This window comes from Podarcis bocagei (genome assembly GCF_964188305.1).
Source record: "Podarcis bocagei genome assembly, chromosome: 2".
NCBI lineage: Eukaryota > Metazoa > Chordata > Lepidosauria > Squamata > Lacertidae > Podarcis > Podarcis bocagei.
In genome coordinates this window covers 35030321-35053090 of record NC_138126.1, presented here as the reverse complement: position 1 = coordinate 35053090, position 22770 = coordinate 35030321, and the positions used below count along the sequence as shown (strand labels likewise).

The 22770-nt window shown below is 43.0% G+C and overlaps 1 protein-coding gene across 12 annotated transcripts in view; it reads left to right on the top strand.

Moving 5' to 3' along the window:
- The first annotated feature begins 1463 nt into the window (after positions 1-1463).
- FOXP1 (forkhead box P1) overlaps positions 1464-22770 on the top strand; it is a 569345-nt gene continuing 548038 nt past the window's right edge. For 5 of the 12 annotated variants that reach the window (XR_014005113.1, XM_081184127.1, XM_081184114.1 and 2 more), the window contains exons 1-2: positions 1466-1746; positions 4261-4366. The gene's annotated coding sequence lies outside the window, so the exon portion shown is untranslated. Of the gene's footprint in view, positions 1747-4260; positions 4367-22770 lie in introns of all 12 variants that reach the window. The other 7 variants (XM_081184128.1, XM_081184124.1, XM_081184126.1 and 4 more) reach the window with 5 other exon arrangements.

The window sequence follows — 22770 nt, the reverse complement described above, 5'->3', positions numbered from 1 at the left end:
AAAGTCAGTTCACTGGTATAGCCACTGTAGCCACAAATGCTAGCAGCTTCTGTGCTTTGCATCTCTTTATCTCACAAAAGGCAAGTTCTGCAGCATTGTGGCCCGAGCCAGGGATGGTGGTGCCAGAACAGATGGGAGTCATGGGACTAACAATAAAGATGAACAGCAACTTTTTCCTCTCTTTTCATCCGTTCCGTAGAAGGCAGTTTCAAGTTCAAAGATTTTGAATGCACGGACAGCAACTTTTCTAGAGTGTTAACCCACCCAGCACTCTTTATTCTAAAATGCACGCAAGGAGCAGGTAATATGTATTAAACAACCCACTGGCATGCTAGCCCCTGGGTGTGTGTTCCTAAGAGGGACCGGAGAAGGCAAATAAACAACCAGCCTCTCGCGAATGTTTTCTTTCCCGGTCGCTTTCTCGAAACGAGCTAGAGGAGGAAGAGTTTCTCCCCCTTCCTTCCGAGTTTCCTAAAGCGGGCCATTAGGAGACGAGATCTTTCTGAATGCGGGGTGTTGGGGGAGAGAGGGAGAGAGACTTTCCCCGGATCTAGACAACACCACGCACTCCCTTTGCACGGTGGACATATCGGCTTCCTTGCACTCATGGGCTTGTCCCTCTGCTGAACTTTCACCTCTCGAACTCGCCTCTTTTCATTGGGTAAAGTGCACAGGGGGAGAGGTGGAGGGGGGAACCCCTTAGCGAGAGAGAGAGACGGGGAAAGAGGAAGCCGGCATTTGGCTCCCAGAGCACTTGCACTTTCCAATTGCTTCCCTCGCACTCTCATCTCTGTTTAGCGCCTCCCGCCTCCCCTTTTACAAAAGAATCCAACAAAGCAAGCCGAAGTCCGACCCTTGGAGATCGCCGCAGATCTCCCCTTACCTTGCCCCCCAACCCCTCCTGTTTGCTCTTCTCCAGGCTGCCTCCGCTTCCTCTTCTCGTCCCCCCACCCCGCTCGCCGCCGCCTTCTCTTTAGTTTTCTTCCCCTCTCCCTCGCTCCTCTTTCCCAATCTCCTCCCGCAGATTCCCCCCGCCGCCCCTATTTGCTGCACTCCCTCCTGCCCGCTCCCTCTCCTCCTCCTCATCTCTCTCCCATTCTTTTTGTGTGTGCGCGCGTCTGCAACTGCGATATCTCCCTCTCTCTTCTCCCTCTCCCCCTTCTTTTTGCACTGAGCCTTGTTTACCCAGCAGGTGGATGTGACGTCAGGGACTCATAACAGCAAAAAATAACAAAATCTCCCTCCGCGGGGTGTTATTTTTCCTCGCCCTCTCTTTAAAAAAAGCTTTTTTTAAGGGGGGAAAACAACGAGCCCAACTCCAAAGTGGCTCCAAGGCACTCGGAGCAAAGCCGCGAGGAGCTTAGCCCAGCGCGCGCGTGTGTGTGTTATTGGGGGGAGGGGAAAGGGGATGTGGGGGGTACGGGTGGGGGAGGAGGACTGCCCTCCCTCGCTTGCTTGTGCTGCTTCTGCTACTGGTTTGCCTTGCCTGATTGCTGCTGCTGCTGCTCTGCTCTCCCCCCTTTGGAAAGCTAGTTCCCGTCTCGAGCGGAGGGCTCTATTGTTATTTATTGTGTGGCTTGTGTTGCACGCTGTGCCTGCTGCATGGGGCTGGCTGGCTGGCTTGGAGAGGGAGTGAGGGAAGTGAGTGGAGTGAAGGGAGGGACAGGCAGGCAGGCAGGCAGACTCACTCACCCGCCCGCAGTGGGGGGAGCCCCTTAGCTGGCACCGCCAGGCCGTTTCCAGCGGGTGAGTTTGCCATTTCGCCTTTTCTCATCCACTTTTAAGTCTCCTGTTTTGTTTTGTTTCTATCCCCTCACGACTCCTCTTCAGCGCTCCCCCCTCCCCTGACTCTAACCCCCCCTCCTCCTCTACCTTTCCACGTGCCTCGGCATCTCTCTCCCCCCCATTCCTTTCTCTCCCCCACCCCCACTCCCAAACATGCCTATTTGCATAAAGCACCTCAGGCGCAATGGGAAGAAGCCGCGGCTCCTTCACCTCCGAGGCTCTTCCTCTTTCTTTATGTCCCGTATTTGCACCTCATGCTTCCCTCCCCACCCCCCAAATCCGGCCCCGCGCTCCCTTCCACCCTTTCGCTCTCCACGCGCTGGACGTTGCACACACGACCGCAGCAAGTTGGAAGCAGCTTCTCTGTACTCTTTGCCCCCGGTGTGTGGTGTGTATATGTGTGTGTGTGGTGTGTGCACGCGCGCGCGCGCGCGCTCCTGCGCGAAGAAAGTCCCTCAGGCGGGAGAAGAGCGGCGGGGGGGGTGAGCGAGGGGGGCCGGCGAGTGTTTGGAGGGTTTGCCGGCGGGGCGTGTGCGCTTCCCTTGGTCACTTGGGGTACTTCTCAGCGAGGAAGAGGCGGGCGAAATAACTTTTCGCCCACTTGGAACAAACTTTTTGCCCCGTGTGTTTCGCTTGCCTCCTCTCTGCTGCTTTCGTACAGTGAACTTCAGTGCATAGGCCTTGGGGACTCACACCTTTACACGCTCACTGAACTTGAACTCGCCGGTTGTTTTCACACACGCGCGCGGCTCACCATTTCTTGCGCTCCTCTGGTTCCGTGTGGAGCGGCTGCCGTCAGACTTTCCCCCTACCACACACACACACACCTCTCCACACCCGCAGCCCGTGGGTTTGTTAACATGTGTGCCGCACATCTCCTTGCAAGCCGCGGAGGACACGTTGCCAATTTGTATACGGCGACGGCAGCGCCGACTATGGCAACTCTCGCAATGTCAGACGGCTGGTGATGGTGATACACAAGGGCCGGACTGACCCAAGGTATTCCTCTCTCTCCCCCCTCCCCTGTCCCTTCCACGCCCCACGCCAAAGATAACATCACAACCCCTCCTCAGTCACACAAAGGAACATTCAGAAGAGGGAACAGGCATTCTCACAGACACAAACGACAAAGACGACGCTGGCAACAATCGCCTGCACAGGCAGGCAGGCAAGCGCAGCCGCGCACCTCAGGGAGACCCAAGTCCACGCGCGCAGCCGAGCTCAAGGCGCGCTGAGTCGCGGCAGCCACGCACGTGGAGACGACCGTAGTTTTCCACACGAGGAATGCGGGGGGATCTCCATGCTGGAGGGGGAAGCCACAAACGCGCATATACGCACAACGGCCGCAAGTGGTGACCCGAGCCGTGTCCACAGCGCTAAGTTACGAAAGTGAGCGACTTTACCCCCCGGCACAAACCGTGCCCAAGAACCGCGCGCCTTCCCGGTCGCCGCACACTCCACAAAGTCACACTGGAGGGAGCCCTAGGCAGGCGATTTCCAAGGCGGTCGGCAAGTCACATCCGCAACGACTTGACATGCACAGTCGCACGCGCGCGCACACACACAAATGGCACCACTTACCTAGTGGCTCTCCTTTCTCCCACCTCCCCACCCCCGGTGTCACACAAAGCGCACAGTTCTACACCTCCACCTTTTGCCCGGTGCCTGCGCTAAAGCTTCCCCGCTCTGGCTCGCTTGCTGCCGCTCGCTTGCTTCTCGGCTGCCGCGCCGGCGGTTCCTTTGCCTCGGGTGGCTGCGGCCCGGCGAGCGCCTTTGCGGCCGGGACAAGTTCGGAAAAGTTGGCGCGCCCGCTGGTGCGCGTTGCGGCTCCAGCTGCGCCGGCTCTCCCGGCGCCGCACCCGCGCGCCTTTGGTTGCCTTCGGCACCCTCCCCCCACCCCACCCTAGTTTCTTCCCGCAGCTGGTTGCTGTTGAGTCTTGTGTTGCAGCTACCTCTAAAGTGACTTGGTGGCGAGACGGTAGTCCCCCACCCGGGGCTCGACGCTTTCTTTCCAAGCTCGGAGGTGGGGAGCGCATCTTCCGTCCGCGCTCAGCCTCCCGCCGGCGGCCGCTTGCGCGCCTCGCTTGTTCCCTTGCTGCCGCTTCTTGACCTGGAGTATGTGAATATACATGTGCAACTTCACACAACCAGGCAGCCTCCCATGATTTGCCTCTGGTGCATCTGCAAAAAAGAGCAGATCCCAGCTGAGCAGGAAAGAGGGCTGGGTGTGTGTCTGTGTGTGTAGGCGCGTGTGCGTCTGTGACAATCTTAGATCCTATTACTATATCTGATTTCCTGATCCCTTTCTTGCAAGAGCTTTCCAAGGCTTTCTCTCCCCCCCCCCATCATTCCCTTAGACACAACCTTACATTTCCACCCCCTCCCTCCTCCAGTTCTTCGCCTCCCCCACCTCTTAACCAAAACCTGTTTTGTGGAGACTTGTTGAAAGTACCCTTGGTTTCTTCTCGACTATAGAGCCCAAAGTTTTGCCTGCCGGAGAGCACAGGAGCAACAGCAGCCTTTGGCTTAGGAGCTGGGTGCTGATGGTGGCGATCACACAGTCGCAGAGCTTTTTCTATCGGTAAGTATGGGAAAACCAGTGAAGGCTTTCAGAAATCCCCAACCTACCCAGACAAAAACCCCAATACAGGAAAGCAACTGAACCTCATCCCTAAAAGAGATATAAACCTTCAGAACTGCCAGCTCGGATTTTTGTTTCTAGTGAAAATGCGGGAGGAGGGGGAAGAAGAGGAAGCATAAAAATATAGTTTCCTTGTTTTTAAGCTAAGAAAACGAGTTCAGGAGTTTACCAAAAACAAAAGTGCTGTCATAAAATATGATGACATTTCTCACCCCCCTCCAATCTCATCCCACCCCGCTATTAATTATTTCCAAGCCATTGTGTTAAAATACCATTGCTGGGATGATTACTAAGTGTATTGATTTTACACTGTCTCCGTCTGCCATGGTTTAATTTTTTCCCATTTTCATGCGAAAGAGTGCAGAAAGACCAGAAGCCACAGGCAGGACTAGGGAAGGCAGTGGCCCAGCTTGGGCTGATTTTGAACTGGGTGGGAGTGTTGCAGTTGCATCCTGAAAATGACCACAGGAAAGTTGGTTCTGTTAAAAACAACAGCACATCTCCTGCTCTTTAGAATGATGAGCCCAACAGCCAGCTGTTTACTGTTGCTTCTTGAATAACAAATCCTTGGAGAATGAGATCTTCTGCTCTTAGAAGTTTAGGGTTTCAGTTTTGGTCACTTTTAGGAGAATGAGTAATATGAACAATATTTGCATAGCCTATATATGCCTGATATAACATAATCCTGAGTCTTCGTGTACTGAGTGGTAACACTTTAAAAATACATTTTATTTACAGTTTGTTCTCTGACTATATCAGACGTTCATTGTTTATCTAATTTTATAAAGCATCAGGAGACCCAAGGAAATGTCTGTACCATTGCAGATAAATGTAAGGCATGGTGTTCATGCTATTTTGCTTATATCATTTGCTCTTACTTAAATTGTAAGATGCAAAAGAAGAAACAAAAATCCAAAAATAACTGTTCATATTTTTTTTTAATGAACCTGAGTTTTTCCCAAGTTTTTAAAGGACAGGTTTTCCCCTCAAAGGTCCAGTTAGTTCTGCTAAGAGCAAGCAAGCAACTATCCCGTGTATCTTGAGAGGCAGGATTGCAAATCAGAATAAGAGAACAGTAAATAAATTTGAACTGCTTTAAAAATGTAGAATTCAACTTCTCTTCTATTTTTTTGTTTAACCATCTTAGCACTGTGCAGAACGACAGGGCGGTGTGTATGTGGGGGGGGGGGCTTTCCACGCACTGCTATTCAAATTGTGTCAGCTAGAATCTCATTGCAAAGAAATGTATTTCAGGTTTAACATCTTGCATTGGCAGCATTCTTCCCTCCTCAGTCTTTGGATTAGTCATTGTATGAGAGGTTGGGGTGGGGGGAGAGAAAGAAAAATCACTTTCTTTCTTTTTTTTAAAGTAAAGTAAACAGCCTCCAACAAGTGAACCTTGACAACCCAGATTAAGGAAGGCAGGAGAGATCAAACAAAGCTGCTGCTGGGCTGTTGTTAGGAGCTGCTTCACTGAAAGATCTGGACTATTCGATCAGGCAGCAAGACTTCTATGTTCATTTAGGCAGAAATGGGACCATTACAAATACTGATCTTTGTTGTGAAACCTTGTAACTTGGAGGAAAGCCTATCTGTTCTATTTCAGATAGTATTTTTGACCTAATTATTATTTGCAAGACTTAGTTAATTTAAGAAATGGCATTCCCTGATTTGGCTGAGTTGTGTATTTGCAATGCCTTGATGTACAACTTCATCCCCCCCCCCCATCTGTAACACCTTGAAGTGCAGAGAGGGAATGCTTGAGTTCTCAAGCATCTGTAAAAAAAAAAATGGGGGGGGGGGAGCTGAAGTTCAGTCTTTCAGTTAGAGATCCTCTCAGCGAACAAAGACATTTGGGGGTTTCTGGAGGTGTTATTCTGATATGGACCGGAACAATTTCATTGTGATGGTAGTTTTTATTTTCTGTAGTTCGAGTTTTAGGAAATCAAAGCAATGTTTTTAATACACTGTAAAACATGCCAGTCACTGGGACAGAATGTTCTGAGTGATTTTTAATGCCAAAATAGAACAATGTCAAAATTGTATTTCATTTTTAAAGAGCACTGTAAGCAATTATTATAGTATTTTCCTGGTTTTGTATAATTTAAAGAAGTGCCATTAAACATAGCTGCAGCACAGTACTATGCAGAAGTAAATTTCACTGAATATAGTGGGACTTAGCCTAGGAAGTGTGTTTATACTTGAAGTCCAAGGCTGCAAGAATGTACACAATTTCCTGTGAGTAACTACCACTGAACACAATGGAACTTACTTCTGAGTAGACTTGTATAGGTTTGTGCTGTTAGTCTTGGTTAGGCTATTTATTTTGTCTGAAATAATTCATTTTGTTGTAATACTGTTCATTGCAAGTGTTATTTGCAAACTAATTTCTTACCACGACTACTATTTTAATAAATGGCATTTCTAAAATAACAAAGTGAAACAATTCCCGTATGACAGTATATACAACAGGTAAATAATGATAAATGAATAAATAGCTTAAATGGATCTTGAATTAGCATTTCAGATAATAAGAGAAACGCTACCTTTTGAAAATGTTAGTTTCATAACCGTCCAAACCTACTTTGTTGATGATTAGATTCATTTTTATTATTGGTACCTTTATAATATCATTAAGCACATGTTCATTAGATGTACACATGTATGCTATTAAACCATTTGTGGCATTGTGTAGCTTTTTTAAAAAGCTATAAATATTTCATAGTCCCCCAGCTCTAGCATTTACACTAACAAAGGTAGAAATATTTCATTTCTGTACTGTTAGGAGAATTAAGACTTCTACTTTTTAGATTATAATTTATGCAGTGCTTTTAGAAGGAAAATGCAGCACTGCCCCCCCCTTAATTTAGTTTACATAATGCAAGAACGATGACAATGAGGAGTAATAATACAAATATGGAATCATCTGACTTTTTTTTTTTACAGTATGGGAAAAACTGTGTATAGAATAATATTAACTGGGGAACTTTTCCAAACCGAAAACTGATACTGTGGCTTGCCTCTTCTTTGAGCAGGAAGTTCTTGGATACAATCCATCTCCAAGTACAATCAATGAGAATTTCCATTGACTGGAATGAAGGTGGATTGCACCCACTGAATTTTCTTTTGTGTAAATACATTAGCTGCTGGGCTGCACTATTTAATTCATATGCAAACTTGTGCATGCGTAACTCTGTAAAGCATTTCATCTAATGTGTTTTATACGTACAGGTACTATGCATGTGAAATAATTTCACCAAGTCCGTCCGGTTATTTATAGGACACAATAGTGTTTCTGCCTTTAAAATGTTCTTGGAGATGCTCTAATAAAATTTAAATAGATTATAGGCTGACAGTATAATAGTATAAATTTTGTTTACGATTCCATTGCTTTAAGGTACTTATACTAAAAGAAGCTCCTTTAACCCCAAGATTGAGTGGCATTAAGTGGTGAGAGTAGTCTTCTGAAGTGCTGCTACTGCCCTTTGCTCTTGTGATAATCTTAAATTACTATAACTTAATTGCAACTTCAAGGCACTGAGCTAAAATGTTTTTATGCAGCTCAACAGGGCTTGGTTATATGGAACTAGGCTTTCATGTGTGCATGTTTTTTGTTTTACTTTGTTTTGTTTTAAAAGGTGACAACATGGGAGCATGAGCCTTTTCCTACTGCAATGAATGGGTGTATTTTTGTAGTTTAAAATGAAACTTCAAGCAGCTTCACCTTGTGTTTCACTGTCTCTCTCCCCCCCCCCCCATGTGCCATTTGAGTTTCTTGGTCCTTCAAAGAAACACCTAAGAGCATCTGATATGTCTGTGTATATGTGTGTGTTTATTGACGTGTGTACATGTAACATTAAAGTAGCATCTATGTTAGCTAAATTCAGGGTGTTTTGTTTTTATGTTTTGCTTTTAAAATCTTGATTATGCAAATTAACTCTTCATAGTTTCATGACGACATGAATACCACTTTTCAGTTATCTAAACCTCTGGTTATACAAACATGTTGCATATCCTCAGTCAGGACACTGGGAAGAAGGAGTACTAGCTTATGTATGTATTACAGCATAGACCACAACTCCGTAAAAAGCCACCTCTTCTTTCATTGTACCTCCTACTATTTTCATGAAGCTGAGCAGCAACTTTAAAAGTGGTCCAGTTCTAAGAAAAAAGATACTCAGAATTAAACCTGTGGCAGTAAGAAGACAATTAGTGCTGTGGTATATCCACCTTAGCTTGCGTCTAATTCCATTTGTAGCACTGATATTGCAGATGTATAGCACGAATAAAAACTGCTTTTAGAGTTGCTGTGTGTCCGAGATTTTAAGGGGCATGCTTCATTTTGAACGTGTGTCTTTTATTGTAACAAATCACAGCCTCCTATCTACAGAATGGTGGATGTCCCATGTCTCAAGGCATGGCAGCTCAGCTGATGTACAGAAAGTGGATGCCAGGTTCCCTTATTTTTGTTAATTTGATCTGACAAGCCTAACTGCTTTCAGCCATATGTGTGGTTTTAGTGAGGCCTGCAGTCATCCAGTTTCCTGCATCTGAGATGAGGCCTTGAACCCAGAGCCTTTCATTTTCATCGCTACAGTGACACAGCATTTCCATTTGTGATCTGACAGAAGTAAAGGGCTTACTTGACAATGGATTAAGCATTTGGGTTGTGCTTCCCATATACTAAAAATTCCTGATTTATTTTTGGGTATTGCTAGCTCATGGAACATGTAATAACATAATTAAGAATATGTATTATGGTAGGAAAAGCAGCTAAATTTTAAGATCCAGTATGTGGATTTTTAGAGCATATTCTTCTTGAAGCGTATTTATAGTAAGTTGTACAGACCCAGATCCAGGCAAGATTTTAAACTTGTAAGCAGTGAGCAAGTGAGTAGTCCTGTTTACCTACCTATGATTGTCTCTCAAGTTAGGTGTGCTGTTTCATTGAACTGGTGGTAAAGTTAAATAACTGTATAGATTGCTGAGTGCTTTTCATGGGGTACAGGAGAAAATTAGTTTAACTTCCAAAAACTGTAATATGAAAACGCTGGAAAATAGTCCAAATGTTTTTACAAACTATTCTTTGTTACCTGTAACAACTGCTTAAATAGTAACTCTACTGATGAGATGATTTCAGAAGGTATTCTGTACAAAGTAAAAATACTGAAGGATTTGAATTAAGCAAGCAAGCAGAATGTAGCCTGCGTTTGCTCAGTTTATGTATTTGTCCAGTTTATATAGAAAGATTTCAAGAGATTACTCAAGACACTATTTGCAGGAGTTAAACACAATACAAGAAAGCTATTCAGCTGTACTTTGACATTCTTCCACAAAAATGACATGTTAATTACGTGCAGCAAAAACACACACAATAGCCATGACTATCTAATTGCTTTAGACTTCAGAGTTAACTAGTTGCCCATTTTTATCTCTTTGCAGTTTCTGCAATATAACACATACAGAGTGTTTGTATATTATGGACACTCAGAATAGTCTGCTTATTGCTTAGCTATTTATCTAGCTAATTTCTAAAAGTGAAATAATTTTCACTTTGAAATGTAGAACAAGAGGCATTGTAGCAGAACTACCTTCACCTGGTAAAAAAAAAGTCCCAAATACCTGGATCATTGTAAGTGATTTTTTTTTTTGCCACTGTTAGTCTTTCTGTTCCATTTCAAAATATCTCAATTTAGTGCCTTGAAATTGTAATTAAGTTGTAGTAATTTAAGATTATTGCAAGAGTGCAAAGGCCAGCAGACGCTCTTTAGAAGTCTCATCTCAACATTTAGTACTACTCAGTCATGGGGTTAAAAGAGTTTCCTCAATGCAAGTACTTAAAGAAGCTGAATCGTAAACAAAATTTATACTATATTCTGACAACTAATAATCTATTTAAATTGCATTAAAGTATGTATGTTAAATTTAATTAAAGGCAGAAGTAGGATTGAGCACTGTAAATATATTGACAGATCTTTTAAAATGGAATTCATTTCATGAAATATTTACATTATGTCTTTTATGTTGAAAGATATCTAGGAATGTTCTTACTGTAGGTTTTCCGCAAGGCAGCTACTCAGAATAATTTTCAAAAGGAATGCTAACAAATGCAAAAATGATTCTCAAGTGTATTGTTTGCTTTTAATAATTTGCTTTGGAACAATGGTAGTTATTGTTATGATTGTTTTAGTGCTTATTTCCTCAATAGTTTAGCATTACAGAATTCTCAGTTCCACTGTAAACCTTCTTAGCAGTGATTACACAATGTCTTGAATGTGTAGTGGTAAATATATATGAGATTCTTGGATGCCAAAATTCTTAAGTAAGATCTTTCTTCAGTCATTCCTTCTGCCAGAAATCCAACTGACCTGTACTGTTCCGTTTTGTTTTTCAGATAATGCAGTCATATCATAGATATCATTTTATAAAATAGAACAGTTTATCATGCCTATGTTCAGCGGGCCTGATTCTAATATACTTTAAGAGTAACTGTGCTGAGGTATTGACATTGCTGTCCTGGCATTGGGAAGACACAGATCATCCTTCTCATGTACATTGCAGTGCTCCCTATGTTTTGGACTACAATTCATAGAATCATAGAATCATAGAATCATAGAATCATAGAGTTGGAAGAGACCACAAGGGCCATCGAGTCCAACCCCCTGCCAAGCAGGAAACACCATCAGAGCACTCCTGACATATGGTTGTCAAGCCTCTGCTTAAAGACCTCCAAAGTAGGAGACTCCACCACACTCCTTGGCAGCAAATTCCACTGTCGAACAGCTCTTACTGTTCCCATCTGCACCAGCCAGCATGGCCAGCATTAGGGATAATGGGAGTTGTAGTCCAGCAATATCCAGAGGTTACCAGGTCGAGAAGGCTGGTATATGGTGTTCAACTAAAATACCTCATTGTACTCTAAACTCATTTAGTTATGAAGGATTTGAAAACGTTTGCTTGGACAATGGCAAAGAGACCTGTGCACTCTTTAAAGCAGCCTTTCTCAACTTGTGGGTCCCCAGACGTTGTTAAACTACAACTCCCATCACCCCTAGCTAGCAAGGCCAGAGCTCAGAGATGATGGGAGTTGTAGTCCAACAACATCTGGGGACCCACAGGTTGAGAACCACTGCTTTAAAGGCTTGTTTTTTATACAGATGACAATTAAGAGGCTCAGGATTCTAACCAAGAACGTGAGGGTTTCCCAAAAGGCCTGCTAATAGTAAATTAAGGTTGCTTCATGTGATACATTGAAGTAGTAGAAGAACTGCAAGCGGATCCCCCTGTTAATGTAAGATGCTGCCAGGCTGGAATCAGAACACCGATAAGCAATGTGGTGTAGTCGTTAGAACATTGGTCTAGGGCCTGAAAGACCACAGAGTTCAAAGCTACCCTCGTCTAGGTAGTTCACTAAGTGACCTTGGACCAGTTGTGCCTAATCTACAATTGGAGAGAACAATATATGCCAGCTTGAGCTCTTTGGAGAAAAGGTGGGATTTAAATGAAATAATTAAAGAGAGAAAGAAAACATTAGTCTATGTATGTAACCTTATTTTGTTTACTCTGGCTGACAGCAGTTCAGACCAATCCATGCTATCCATGTTTAAACTGGAGATGTCAGGGATCTAAACTAGAACTGTACAAGTGTAAAAACACATTATTTTTACACTGAGATTAGGACCCCCCTCCCTTTCTATTTCTTAAGAAGTGTGAATAGGCTTGCTTCTGTTACGTTGCTACGACCAACAGAATTACTGAGGGGATGGGTGGCCTTTCCATCTTTGCAGGAAATACATGTTGCGTGTTTTTCTTTCTTTCTTGTGGCATTCCTTAACACCATGTTGAGAAAGCATTTTTCTGAACTGTACCACTTCAGGTTGCAAATGCAGGGATTGCCTCACTGAGGGCTCCCCAAGGGAAAAAGTGTCCTTGCATATAGCATAATATGTCATATGTTAGGTGGAAGACTAGGTGATGATTTCTTCTCTTTGACACGCATGTGTTCTAAATTCTAGAAGCTTTGAAACATTCAGCTGCCACCCATAGCTTTAAGTGGTGCAATCCACCACCTGATTCTGACCCTCTGATACATACATTTAAAGCACATAACTTCCCCCAAAGATTCCTGAGGTACAGTTTTCGGCACCCTTAACAAACTACAGTCTCTAGGATTCTTTGTGAGGGACGTCGTGTGCTTGGAAAACGTACTTTAAATGGTCTGAACATTAAAAAACTTGCCTATACAGGGCTGCCTTCAGATGTCTTCTAAAGATCTTTAGCAAAAAGCAAATAATAATAATAATAATAATAATAATAATAATAATAATAATAATAATAATAATAATAATAATGAACAACTGATATACACAGCAGCCTGGAACAAATACAAGTGTTGTTGGTCTCTTTCTGTATTACTGTTCAGGCATACTTTTGTTTTAGCTAGACTCCCAGTTATTCTTGTCATTTTGTTGCCGATGATTAGGGTCTTTACTTGGGCACTGTGGCCACTTTCCTTCTGAGTGTTCTCCCTCTCCTCTGTTTTATTAAACGAACCCATTCATTTAATTGACAGATTAAGCATATTAACACATCAGTAAATGAAAGTAGGGAGACTTCCCAAGGCATCTTTGGAAAGCCTCTGTGGTTTTATGTGACCGGACGCACACTATTAGATTTAGATAGCAAGGCCAATGATGTTCATGCGTTTTAAGAGAGACATAAATGGAGAGAACGCAGCTGTAAGTAGAATGTCATGTCTCTTATTTAAAAAAACCGTGATAAATGAAGATTAAAAACTGTATCGGGGCCAGTTAAATGTCCAGTCGGCCAGCAAAGCAAACCAAGAAAATCTGTTTATCTTTTTTAAAAAAGACCTTCATGGTAACAGGTTTATTGTCAACTTGCTTTTCCTCTGGCTAGAAAGCTTTTGAGAAACTTGACCACTGTTGATCAGCACTGTTGGTAAGCTCAGTTCAGGTTTGCTGTTTTGCACCCCATCATAGCTGCTTCTGCGAAATAGCCAGACCACGCTGAGTTCAAAAGTGTGCTTAGCAACAAGAGTTTGGGTTTTACTTTGCTGAAGAGAAAAGCGGGCATCCAGTTTAAAAAAGTGTCTTGTCTCTTCTGCTGAGAAGGCTGCCAGGGCAAAAAAGAGCAAGTAGATAGGTCACCTCTGTGCACAGATCTCTATGCAGCTGTCCCATATCCACCTCCTAGCTTCTTACATGCAGGAACTCATTGGTACAAAAAAGTAACTTCCTAAATTTCAAAAGAGAGGCATCCCAGTCTCACAAATGAGACCATTGCTGAAGAAAGATTTTAAGATCACTTTGAATGCTTGCGTATAAAAGTGAGATACAATTTTAATTTGTCAGTAGTGCTCGGGTACCTCTGCATTTCTGATCTCAATATTGTGCTTTGTCGGGAATGTAGCACTTGACTTAAAACAACAGCAGCAAAACATTTTTGTTAAGAGGTCTTCAATTTAATCTACAGCAGTAAAAGTGGGGGTGCTTGTTAAAGTCTGGGGAAAGCAAGTGATAGAAACAGTGCCGGAGAAAAGGGATATTCTTGCTACTAGATCTTCTGTGAAACTGCAAATCACAGTGTCGATGTCAAATCCCCACTGTGTTGTTTTTGAAGGATATTAAGCAATCAACGGATATTTCTTTAGGAATAAATGTCATTTTTACACTGTAAAACAACTGCAGCCTGATCTACAACATTATTAAACCTAATTGCTTGGATTTAAGCTGATTTGCTTCGGAAGGTGACAGTAAAATGAACACTCCAGTTCTAAGCTTGCTTACCTGGAAGTAAATTTCACTGATTTGTACCATTTGCTTCCACATGGGTGAGAGTGGGATCACAGTGAATGCTACAGTGCTAAGTGCCACTTGTGAGTCCTGTTAAATGCATTTGGACTTGGTTCTGAATAAAGATTCTTCAGATCCGTTGTAAAGGAACTTTAACAACAGTTCTATAATCATTTAACTGGGAATAAATCCCATTGAACTCAGAGGGACATTTCTGAGCAATCTGTGCATAGAATGTAAATCTGTATGGTTAGGTTTAGCTGTATTTGATCTGTTTGGGTGAGTTTTCAGGAAAAAGGTTAGTCAATATATTATATTTAATACATTCAGCATGTTATATTAAGTACGGTGTACACAGCATCATATTAATGAGTGGAGAGATAGAACGATGGGTTACACAAGTTTTTTCAATGTCTTTGTGTTTTAATCTTTGTATTTTTGTGTGTAAAAACAGCAAATTATTTTTTATTTAAAGTGAATCAAAATTGTTGGTTTAATGAAGGTGTGGGAAATCTTTGCCCACAGGCTGAATGTGCCCCTCAGGTCTCTCTGTCTTTCCCCCAGGACTGTTCCCCAGGCCATGCCCCCTCTCTTCGGACTGTGTTCCTCACATTCTCTGCCCAGCACCTTCCTTGAGGGCTGTTGCCTGGCTGCAATATGTCCTTGAACTGGGAGGCTGCGTCTTGTTTGCCTGAATGGAGGCAGTGGTGGACTCTCAAATTTTGGTGGCACCCCGTGCAACACTAAAATTTGATGCCCCTCCAACCTCTCATGCTCCTTTCTACATCATTGTTGCAGCACCCCCTGTGGCGCAGGTATGCTATGTGGCCGAACCACTTGCGCTACCCTAAAACTGCCTCTGATGGAGGAAAGAGAGAAGTTTAGTGTGTGCACAAACCTAGTGTTTGCTTGGCCTACTGTGCAGAGGTTACAGTCGCATCATTATTCCACCTGGATATAGGTCTGGCCTAGTCTTATTACTTGTATGTAAGGTTGCCCATGTAAGTTTGTGGCCCTTGGACAGTTCCCCTGCTGCTGGCTTAACCTCTAACTTGTTTCCCTCACTGGATAATTGTCTGACAGAGCAAACCCTCCCCATTGCTGGAGCTGTATAGAACCATGGTTGCGTCTGCAGCTGAGCCACTCACGGAAGCAGAAGGTGGGGGACTGGCATATTGAGAGCCGCTAAAAATGAGCAGAGGGATGCCTCAGTCAAAATCCCATACAATCTGGTTCAAGGGATGTTTCTGTTGCAGTAAGAGATCTGTAATGACCACTGTGAATTTGTAAATAATACGTCATGAGATTTTAGGCCTCTGTACGATTTGTTGTTGTCAAACATATGTTACAAATGTGCTTGCGGTCATGATCCTGTGAGTTGGTGCACGGCCAGAGCAGTTCCCAGAATGACATACTGTGGCCACCAAAGCATTTTCTCTGCTTGCAAGACTTGCAGCAGAGTAGCCAGATGTTCTTCCAGTGCATACACTCTACGCCCAACAACGTGTAAACATTGTAATTCACAGCCTGTAATTCATTGCCGCGAAATAGCCAGGACCTCCTCCGAACAGCCTTGGGGCCTGCAGTGTAGCAGCGTTCCATACTGTTTTGTCTGGTTATGGCTGCAGGTACATAAATATGGGAGTGTGTTTATTTTGTGATAACAGTCAGGAGGGTGGAACCGATTTCTTCCATTAGGAAGCTAGTTTAATAGTAAGCCATTCGTGGTTTTGTTTTTTATTTGTAAGCTTTATCACTTTCCAAGGTTACAGCAGAACTTTAGCACTTGTGGAAGCAGGCAGTATGCACATTAGGACCCAGTTTGCCAGAAGTATTTTTTACTGAAGCCAGTTAATTTGTAGCCTAGTATTTAACTTGTAGAAAAGCTTGTGGCTTCATTGAGCTTCATTCTTGAGCTTCATTGCGTTGTCACAGGGAGTAGGGAAGCCTTTCTGCTTCAGGAACTGACATTACAAAGTAAAACGGGGTCAGTGCGGCCCTTTCCATGTTATAAAAGTGGAATAAATAAATGCATGTTGCTCTCAGTTCTGACCATTGGTCATGCTGGCTGGGGCTGGAGGGCATTGTGTTGGTTACCCCTGAGGCGTAGCATCCTAGGAGATAACCTGTGTAGAGGAATAGGATCAAATAGCTCGCTCCTGATGAAGCTGTTAGGACGGTCTTGTCACATTTAAAGATTGCTTCCCAGTATGAGATCTAGCAGTAAAATAAGGAAGCTAGGAGGAATGATTTCAGAGGTCTTTAGGATTCTTTTTTTAGCTCATAGTTTTGAGTGTTGCTGTGATTTGTAAGGTTTTGGCATTTGACGTTGCTTACTCTGATAGCGGGCTAAATATTTCAGCATTGCGATCCAGGGTATTAGAATTACCTTAGTTTTCCGTGTATAAGACGCTCCCAATTTTGGGGGGACCCCAAATTTAGAAAATGGGCATATGCACTATCCGTGTATAAGACGCACCCAGATTTTTAACCTTATTTTAAAGTAAAAAAACCTACTCTTATACATGGAAAAGTATGGTATGTGTAATCAGAAACTGAAGTTCATTTTTAGAGGCACAAATTCTGCCAAGCAGAACACTGCTGTGAGATTTACAGAGTAAGAATTGCACCAGTATTGATAACATTCAGCTCCTTGTAACACTCCAATGAAAACATCCCATTTGGTACTATTACATACTCATGCCATCTTCTAAAGTGGAGTGAACTTCCAGTCCTATAGGATTTAGGCTCCTTTGGATAAAGAGAGCATTGGGGACTTAGGGTGTGTTTCTAATAATTGCTTTATTTACTAGTAAGCAGAGCATAGTGGAGGTAACTGCAGTTCTGTTAGCAGACATTGTTCCTTACAATTTAGCATTAGGTCTCAAAAATGAATTTGTTGCATCACAGTTTCTTCTCTCTGTCTCATTCTGTCTAAAGTCAAATTGTAAAACTGCCTATTTATAATTGTCTTCTCTCCCTCGCTCCACCCCACAGAGCATGGATCTCAGACCCTACTCTTGCAGGTTAGTTATCCATTCAGGAAATATCCAAAGTCATCAAGGAAAAGTAATGTCCTTTTTCCAATCCCTTACTCCCATCAGGCGATGCTTTAGTCAAAACACATACCCTGCAGTCAGTGAACATGGGAAAGGAAGTAGGATTGTGTCTACTACTCTGTGCCTACTGGGCATGAAGAGGCCTATGTGCATATACAGTGGTACCTCGGGTTACAGACACTTCAGGTTACAGACGCTTCAGGTTACAGACTCCGCTAACCCAGAAATATTACCTTGGGTTAAGAACTTTGCTTCAGGATGAGAACAGAAATTGCGCAGCAGCTTTGCAGCAGCATCGGGAGGCCCCATTAGCTAAAGAGGTGGTTCAGGTTAAGAACAGTTTCAGGTTAAGAATGGACCTCCAGAATGAATTAAGTTATTAACCCGAGGTACCACTGCAGATGTGGTAATTAGGGTTTCTACTTGTGTGGAAGAGACCTCTGGCAAGGCCAGAGTGTATGTGTGTGTTGGCAATGGGAGGCATGGTTAGCTTGGGGTGTTTGAGCACCCCTACAGTGATAGACAATTCAAATTAATCAAGACTGCCCAAACTCATAAATGTAATAACATGTGTATTTAGTGCATGGGCTTGTGCTAAATGAGGAGTTTCTAGTTATATACTCTTTAAAAAAAACTAATGTTTTTAAGAGTGCAGTTCTATGCACACTTACTTGGGAGTAAAGGGTAAAGGTAAAGGGATCCCTGACCGTTAGGTCCAGTTGTGGATGACTCTGGAGTTGCAGCGCTCATCTCGCTTTACTGACTAAGGGAGCCGGCGTACAGCTTCCGGGTCATGTGGCCAGCATGACTAAGCCACTTCTGGCAAACCAGAGCAGCACATGGAAATGCTGTTTACCTTCCCGCCGGAGCAGTACCTATTTATCTACTTGTACTTTGACATGCTTTTGAACTGCTAGGTTGGCAGGAGCAGGGACTGAGCAATGGGAGCTCGCCCCGTCGCGGGGATTTGAACCGCCAACCTGATCGGCAAGCCCTAGGCTCTGTGGTGTTGGGAGTACATTAAAATTGGTGGACCTTACTGTTTAGTAAACATGGACTGCTCATTAGCAAAGTATATAGCAATGTATACTGCATTTTTTGGACCAAGCTCAGCATCATATACTTCCAGCTTTCAGCTGTGTCTTCCTCTTTTTCCTACTTAATTAGAAAATAAGGAGAAAGAATAATTAAGAATAAGGAAAATTAGGATTGGGAACTTTTTTTACTCAGCTTCGTGGGGTTCCTGATTTATGTCCCAATAGTGGCTGAGGGAGGGATGGGATAAACGTATTTCCCCCCATGTGCCTCTAATTAATTAAGGAAAATCAAAAGATGTAACTTCATACTGCTCATTATGTGCAACATGCAGTTTGACTTTTACACTATGACAATTTGGAAATAAGATTTTGTCTAGAATGTAATTTTTCTAGAACTTGATGATAGCATGGCATTGAAAATACACATTCATTCCGTTCACAATATAAGGGTTCTTCAGTGAAGTTTGAAGCCAGGATGTTTCAATTAGACTGCATGTATAAAGGAGGAATAAAATAATCAAAATTTGATGACTAACAGTTATTTCTGTTGCTGTTCAGTCTAGTTCCATACTGCTTCCATACAGCAAAATGAAAGCTTTTCAAAGTGTACTTTTGGAATTGAAGTTGTAACTTTGCTGAGCATTTGAAAGGTAGAATAATTACCACTAAACCATTTTATTGGTACACACAATGCTTTGCACAGAAAATAAAATAAATTGTGGTGTATGCCTCATGTATATTATTGTGGGTACTGCATATGTGTGTGTGTGTGTGTGTGTGTGTGTGTGTGTGTGTGTGCATGTATATATGAGGTTCAGTGGTCTAGGTAGCAAGGGCTGATCTTCTAAATTTTAAATGTCAGATTTTGGGGAGACAAGATTTTGATGAGAACTAGAGGCAGAAGCTTGGAAAATTTGCAGACGAATTCATTTTGGTAATGTGCAAAAATGTGGATTTCGTAAAACTTGAGAATGTTAGTTTGGTTTTGAATTATGCTTTAAATATACCCCCAGAGTTAAAAGCCATATGTTATTCTTACTGATTATATACAGATTGACTGCGATATATATGGGGAAACCCTGATTGCCTGATTTAATGGATGGTTGAGTTTTGCTAAGTGCTCCATGTTTGTGTATGAATTTGTCATTTGCAGAAAAAGCGTTTGTTACTTGTGGCCATAATCCATTGGGAACAGCTTCTGTAGAAACGCTGTTGAAAGGCAGATGAAATTTACTCAGATTTGTGCAGTAGGTATTTGCAGTGGTTTACGCTGTAGGATTTTTAGGGAAGCACTTTGAATATTCCACTCAGTCTAAGGTAGAGTAGCTAATCTGAGCTAAATGGGGGAGAAAAAGGTAGATGGAAGTTTCAGGCCCTGTTATTAAAGTTGCTGCATAAGCTGAAGTTTATGCACTGTGATAATGCTAATGACCGGCTGACTCAATGATGCATGACTGGAGGAAATCAGTGGTATAATCGCAGAAACTTATCAGGCTTTTTGTCATTAAATATTAGTGATAAATAATGCACTTCATTTTGTGTAGATAGAACATATTTAATCCTGATTGTACAGACCTTCAATTTAATAAGGGTCACGGCTGGATAAAATACTAATGTTTGGTAACTTAAAAGAAAAGATAAAAATGCATTTGTTTCAACATTAGTCCTCAACAGCTTTTTTCCCTATCTAGCCATGTTTGTCTTGATCAGCTGCTGAGGGTTTTTTTTTGGGGGGGGGGGAGGGAATGCTGCCCCCTCTGCCTTTTCTCCTGTACTGTATTCTGTTGCATGAATATACTAAAACGAACAGAATAGTATAATTAAAGCAAACGCAAGTGGTAATACAAAATGAATCAGAATAGTTTATGTGTGTAGTTTTCCAAATTCTAAAGATATGCACTAATCTGGTGGCTGCAAAGATGCACGCAAGCAGATACTTGCTGGCTCAGTTCCAGTGTGATTTTTTTGTAGACACCTTGCAATGGAGAGCCACCCTCTTCCTTTGAACAATGAGATTGTGGACAAACACCATTAAATAAAGTTACACCACCACACCTGCTTTTCTTGTGTTGGCTCAAAATCAGAGTACCTCATGTACTTTTCATAAGGCTATGTGAGCTGTCTATGAAAAGTTACTATTCTTAAGAGATATGTAGGGAAACAAGTGAATATTACCAGGAATTATCAAATGTAAGAAAAAGGCAATTCAGCGTAAGAATTCGTAGGCAGTTTCTTTAATAAAAAGCAACATGGGGGGGGGGGAAATATCAACTCAGTGTGCAAAAACATTAAATACTACATTTTGTTTCTGTGTTGTTTCTGTGTTAGCTAATATGCAAAGGCAAAATTCAAGGCTCATCGCTGATTCATTTCTGTTATGAGTTCCATGTGTGTGAAGAAGAGGGCGGTAGCCAGAGTAAAATCTAGTTTAGCAACTTCTATTTCCTTTACATATATATTGATACATTAGTTTTGACCTGCTTTGCTGCTGGTAATTCAGCTGCTTTCAACAGTTGGGTGTATATTGCCACTTGTGCCAAAAGTGAGTTTTTACAAGCAGTAGGTGAAAGTTTCCACTACTAATGATATCCATGACGCATCTGATTTCACTTAAAGCAGGCATAGAATCCTGGTAGGAAATCTTGCCATAGGAGAGGGTAATCTGTGTGCGGGTAGCGCTGTGGTCTAAACCACTAAGCCTCTTGGGCTTGCCGATCAGAAGGTCGGCAGTTCGAATATATGCAATGGGGTGAGCTCCCGTTGCTCTGTCCCAGCTTCTGCCAACCTAGCAGTTTGAAGGCATGCCAGTGCAAGTAGATAAATAGGTACCACTGCAGCAGGAAGATAAATGGCATTTCCGTGCGCTCTGGCACTCATCATGGTCTTCTGTGCTCGTAGCGGTTTAGTCATGCTGGCCACATGACCCAGAAAGCTGTCTGTGGACAAACGCTGGCTCCCTTGGCCTGAAAAGCAAGATGAGCGCCGCACCTCATAGGTGCGCCTTTGACTGGACTTAACTGTCCAGGGGTCCTTTACCTTTTTTTTTTTACCTAATCTGTGTGCTGTATATACAACAGAGAATCTTTAGCCAACCTGGTGGCGAAAGCTATTTTGGATTGAAACTCCCACCGGCCTTGTGGGTTGGGGCTCCGGGTTGGAGAAGGCTGCAGTAGAAATGATAGGATCTGCTGGACCAGCCTAAGGGGGGCATTTATTTATTTGTTTGCATTTATAGCCCAACTTTTTCTCCAAGGAGTGCAAGGTGGTGTATACGCTTCTCCCCCATCTCATTTAATCCCCATAACATCCCTGTGAGGTAGGTTAGACTGAGAGGCAGGGACTGGCCCAAGGTCACCCAGGGAGCTTCCTAGCAGAGTGGGGATTTGAAGCCTGGTCTCTCAGCTCTTAGTCTGACACCATATTAACCACTATACAGTGGTACCTCAGGTTACATACGCTTCAGGTTACAGACTCCGCTAACCCAGAAATAGTGCTTCAGGTTAAGAACTTTGCTTCAGGATGAGAACAGAAATTGTGCTCCGGTGGCGTGGCGGCAGCAGGAGGCCCCATTAGCTAAAGTGGTGCTTCAGGTTAAGAACAGTTTCAGGTTAAGTACGGACCTCTGGAATGAATTAAATACTTAACCTAAGGTACCACTGTACTGCACTGGTATTGTAGGACACATGTAAGCCTGGCTCAGGCTGCAATTCTGAACTCTCCTACCAGGGAGTCAGTAAGGGGGACTTTGCATCCTATGAATGGTAGGCATTCATAGGATTGCACCATCAGCTTATTAAAAGAAACGACTGCAGATTCCACATAGGCTTAATGTATTTACAAGTATATTTACACATGGGAATGTTGGTTTTTTTGACCTACTCATCTGTATACACTAGAAGCCTTTTAGTATATTTGTATCCTGTACCTCTTCTGAGGAGTTCAAGGGCACATAAACGGCTTTCCTCCTCTGTTCCCACCTTGGTGTAATTACCCCATATCAATCCTGTAGGGTAGGGTAGGCTGAGAGTTGTCTGACCTCAGTTCACATCATGGCTGAGAGGGGATTTGAACCCAGGTCTCCTGATCTAACCACTATACCACATCCCTGTTGTGTGATCTGCTATGATTCAAAATAAAAGAAAGCTCTTTCAACAGGCACATAGTACCTGTCTGCTTAGGAGAACCCTATGAGTTGGTTTCCTTCCCAGAGTCCTGTTCTGCAGAGCCACATATTTTTGCACTCCACACTCTTTTTGCACAGTGGTTGACTGATTTTGTGTGTGTGTGTGTGATAGGAAGTAGGGAGGGAAGTGTTCTGTCACATCTATAATATATATGGTCCTTGCTTTCTGCATACTGATAATTATAAAGGTGCGCCAAGTTATATTGGAGAAGTTGTTTAATCTGACATGAATTGGGTGTGTCTCCGTAGG